At 40.8% G+C, this 4,717-nt stretch overlaps 1 protein-coding gene across 1 annotated transcript in view; it reads left to right on the top strand.

Moving 5' to 3' along the window:
* CACNB4 (calcium voltage-gated channel auxiliary subunit beta 4) overlaps nucleotides 1–4,717 on the top strand; it is a 281,243-nt gene that overhangs the window by 197,785 nt on the left and 78,741 nt on the right. The window lies entirely within an intron of this gene.

Below are 4,717 nucleotides of genomic sequence, written 5' to 3'. Positions count from 1 at the left end.
TCCAGGTTGAGCTGTTGTTCAGCATCTTAGCTGTGGAGGGCAGTGTCACTGGCCCTCATATGTGGGATCCGAACCGGGGCCCTCTGGTGTTCCAAGCCAGTTCTTAACCATCGCGCCACTCTGCCGGCCTCCATCCTTGTCCATTTTGATTTAATCTTTGATTATAAATAACTTCGGGAACAAGTACCAAACCACATTTCAATAACAAAGCTCAAAACTCCATCCACATTCCTTTTTAAATCCTTTGTGATCTCTTCTAGGAGGGAGAATTATTTACTAATTTAAATTTTGCAGTATTGTAGATAGTATTGCCCAAACCCGCACAGCTTAAGTTGGTGAAGAACCTGTTCACAAAATATGAAGATAATATTGAGGATTTATTGGACTAGTTAGATAAAAGGCTCCATATATTTTAAAACTTTCCAACCTTTACTACATTTTCTCTCTCATCAGCTCTGATTTTTGGTTCTTCTTGTCTCCACTGGACAGAAGATAGATAAAAATGCTGATAGTTTGTTGACATATTTAACACATTAAAAAAAACCAAACAAACAAACTATGGAAACAACTGGCCTTCAAGTTGAAAATGATTAAACTAAAAGATGGTTTTTACCTCCTTTATCACCTTTAGTCGGCATCTAATACAGTGCCCAGCACACACTAAACAGTCAATAAATTGTACGCAGCCCCTATATCCTGTTAACTGTTTTTAGAATATGTTCTTTCAGACGTGTTTCTGGTTTACCTTTGCCTCCCTTTCCCCACGGCCATCATCCTGTTGTTCTCCCCATCAGTCTCTCTGAGGGCTCTTTCATGCTTCCGGACAGACCTTCAATGCTCCCTTTCCCATCTGAAACGCTCCCACTCCAGCACAGCATTGGCCATCTCCCCACAAGCAGAGGGCTGCAAACACGTCATCCTGGCACCCTGCTTTGCTNAAGGCGTTTAATTTGGACATCACTACTGTTACAGAATGGCTTTAAAGCTGGATTTGGGGTGTTCATCATAGACAGGAAGAAAAATGATTTAGTTAGGAATTCAGTTCGACTTGTCTGAACTTTCCAAGGTGCATTCTGGTTTTCAGTTGTATAAAGAAAAAAAATGTGACTGAGTAGTTTTGTTCTTCAAACTTTCACCTAAGATGTACCTCTTTTATGGTGGATCTGGTCTTAATGTTTTCTTTATGCATTGCTAGATCCTGGTTCTTCAATGTGTGCATAGAGGACTGATGTGCAAATTCAGGGGGGCACCAAATGGAAGGGAGGAAGAAGGGAAGAGGTGAGCAGCGAGGCAAGTGAGGAGCCTAGGGTACAAAATTTAGGAAGGTGCTCACTCTCTGGAAAATGCACATGCCAACCTACACTTGCATGACCATGAGGGTGGTGCCTCCATGAGAGAGGCACCCAGGGCACACATATAAGGAGCACTCGCTCTCAGGGTCATGTCCATACTGAGCTGGCACTTGCACCACCCTGAGGATGAGTGCCTCCTTACATGTGGTACCCAAGGCACCTCACTTGTCTCAGTAGTCTCACTCTGGAGGTGAGGGCATCGCCGATGATGGCTGTAATGATAAATAGATGCCTATCTCTAGGTCTTGTCCTGGAACTCCTCATGCATTCTGTACCACCCCTCTTTGGCAAACCATGGACCATTAAGGAGGTTGTACAGGAGGCTTACCTTAGTAAGGTTCCAGATCAATCCAGAATTGGGCACTATCCTTCCCAGTAACCATACCTTCTGAGGCAACCCTGGTCCAGGTTGTCTGCTCACCCCTCAGGAAAGCTGGACTCCACAGTTGACTCTGATCTAAAACACACCTTCCAAGTGTTACGGAACATCAGGGAACAGGATTAATTCAACTCTCCTATATGCCTTCTGATTTCAAAAAACTCTTCAGTCAGTGATTCTCTGAATCTATTCTGTACAAATATTGGATTGTCGGGAAAGTCATGACTCATTTTTGCAATGAAAAACATAGAAACAATACGTCATGACTTTTCCGACAACCCAATAGAAGCAATTAAAATTTCATACAATCTGTACAAAGTTGGAATGTAAACTGTAGAGATAGTTAACATGATATTTGCATCTCTGACATGCTGCCGTTGCCAATTCTGCCTTTTATGCAAGGGGTCGCTTGCATGGAATGCTAATGTTACGTAGCACAGCTATAATACGGGTTTTATTTGGAGAACAATGAATAAACAGACACGTAGCAGCATGCACACAATCATTTGAACTCTCCTCCCACAGCTGAGGCCGAGTGTGGATGTCTGCATGCACCATACATAGCCACAGCCCTGGTAGAGAATGCTCTGTGTGTTTCTAGGGTCAGTGGTCAGGGCACCTCTATGTGATTGTGTAACAATGGATGCTCTCTGGCCAGGGAAGTGGCCTTATTAGAAAGAGAAGGCCTCTAGAGCCCCGTGCTTGGTATCAGCTTATTTTCCATTGAGCTGAGCCAGTTTTCTGCTCAGCTAGTGAAAATGGGAAGGAAACAAGACTCAGGAGCCATCCATATTTGTCTCTTGCTAACAATAGGTTCGCTGTTCTCGTTCTGATTGTGAGCAATTTGAGAGAGAAGACAGTCATATGGATCTTTGCAATTCCCGTGGTGCCCTGCCTGTGGTTGAGAGCTTAATACATACTTCTTGCTTGAATGAATGAAATAATAGATTTCAATCAACACTGAATGAATGCTGTATTACAAGAAAAATAAGTATATGCTTTCATGGCTACTTGAAAACATGGACTATGCCTCCACAATGGCAAACCTCCTATTTTGGCAGAGAACAAACCCTTGCATATGGTTGAGGGTGGCTGTTGTGTGTTCTTAATGTGGAAATTGGTAGCACCATTTCTCCCCCAGCCCTTTTCACTTTTGTTTCATAACATTGGTTTCTGCCATATTGAGAGGAGGAGTTAAGACAAAAGCCTTCCTTTAGTCATCAGTGCATTTGAGGTTTATAGCCAACTTTCTCTTTCATGCCTTTGTAGTTGTACATAGATAATGCATAGGGAGGGAAGAAGTTTGGGGATAAACAATAGTGTTCATTTCTCGGAAATACCTTTTTAAAATATTGAAAATATTCTTTTGTGTAGATTTGGCATTCATAATAACAGTGACAATCATCCTCCTCCTCATTATAGCATATATGTGTGTGTGTATATATACATATACATATATATATATATTTTTTTAAATGTGTACACATTTTTAAAAAATTTTATTGGCAACAGCCATGGTCATTGGTTACACATTGCTTTCATGTTACAATGGCATAGTTGACTCTTTTAAGGAGGGTGCAGCTCATAGTGGCCCATGTGGGGATTGAACCGGCAAGTTTGGTGTTATCAGCACCACGCTATAACCAGCTGAGCTAACCGGTCATCCAGCTAATATATTTTTGAACATTAGCCCTATGTCCTGTGGTGTCCTGAGATCTTTATGTCATTTAGTCCTCCTCAATGCTATGTGATGGTCACTCTTTATTAAACCCATTACCGGCATCTTCCCAGACCTGAGTTCACCTCGGAGTCCTTCCAGGTGTTTGTTTTATAGTTATATTCCTTTTACTTCAGCAGCTGTCATGTAATGGGATCCCACTGAGATCCAGTCAAACAAGTTTTGCTGTGTCTTCCCAAAGCCTTCCAAGTTGGCAGCCATCTTTTCATCCATGATGGTTTCATTCTTTCATGGGAGGGAGCTAGAGCCTATTCTGGATATTCAAGAGGTGTGTGGTCAAAACTCCAGCTTCGTAAATATTGGCTGGCATTGTATTAAGTGTCCCCACATCCTGCCTATCTTTTTATTGAAGGATTTGTTTGAAAGTGAAGCTAGCGTTGGTTGGCTGTTAAATAGTTTTCCTGTTAATCAGAAAAACACAAACATGTTTTTAAATATATCCAGCTAACTAAAAAAAAAAATACGTTGATCATTAAGGAAAGCTGATGACTATAAATCAGAGGTTTGTTTTTTTTCTTTTTTTTTCATGTATACAGCTTGATGAATATGGACATAAGCATATACCCATAAAATAATCACCACATTCACGGCAATAGATATATCCATCACCTCCAAAACTTTTCTGTGTCCCTTTATGTTTTTCCCTCCTCTGGTAAAAACACTTAACATGCGATCTATCTTCTTAACAAATTTTTAAGTGCACAATACAGTATTCTTTAATTATAGGTACTATGTAATATAGCAGAGCTCTATAACTTATTCACCTCACACAACTGAAACATTATACCCATTGAACAACAATTTCCATTTACCCCTCCCCACCAGCCCCTGCAACCACCATTCTATTCTCTGCACCTATGAGTTCTATTTTAGATACCTCATGTAAGTGGAATTATGCAATATTTTCCCTTCTGTGACTCGCATATTTCATTCAGCATAACGACCTCCAGGTTTATCCATTTTGTCACAAATAGGATTTTCTTCTTTTTTTTAAGGATGAGTCATATACACCACATGTTCTTTATCCATTCCTCTGCTGATGGACACTTGGGTTGTTTTCACATCTTGACTATCGTGAACACTGCTGCAGTGAACATGGGAGTGAAGCTATCGCTTTGAGATCCTAATTTCAATTCTTTTGGATATATACTCAGAGGTGGGATTGCTGGATGATACGGCTCTATTTTTAATTTTCTGAGTAACAACCATGCTGTTTTCCATAGCATAAGCCAGAGTTTCTGAACATCA

This window comes from Hipposideros armiger, unplaced genomic scaffold (assembly GCF_001890085.2).
Source record: "Hipposideros armiger isolate ML-2016 unplaced genomic scaffold, ASM189008v1 scaffold_104, whole genome shotgun sequence".
Classification (NCBI taxonomy): domain Eukaryota; kingdom Metazoa; phylum Chordata; class Mammalia; order Chiroptera; family Hipposideridae; genus Hipposideros; species Hipposideros armiger.
The sequence above is the reverse complement of the archived record's forward strand: the minus strand, read 5'-3'. Positions and strand labels throughout refer to the sequence as shown.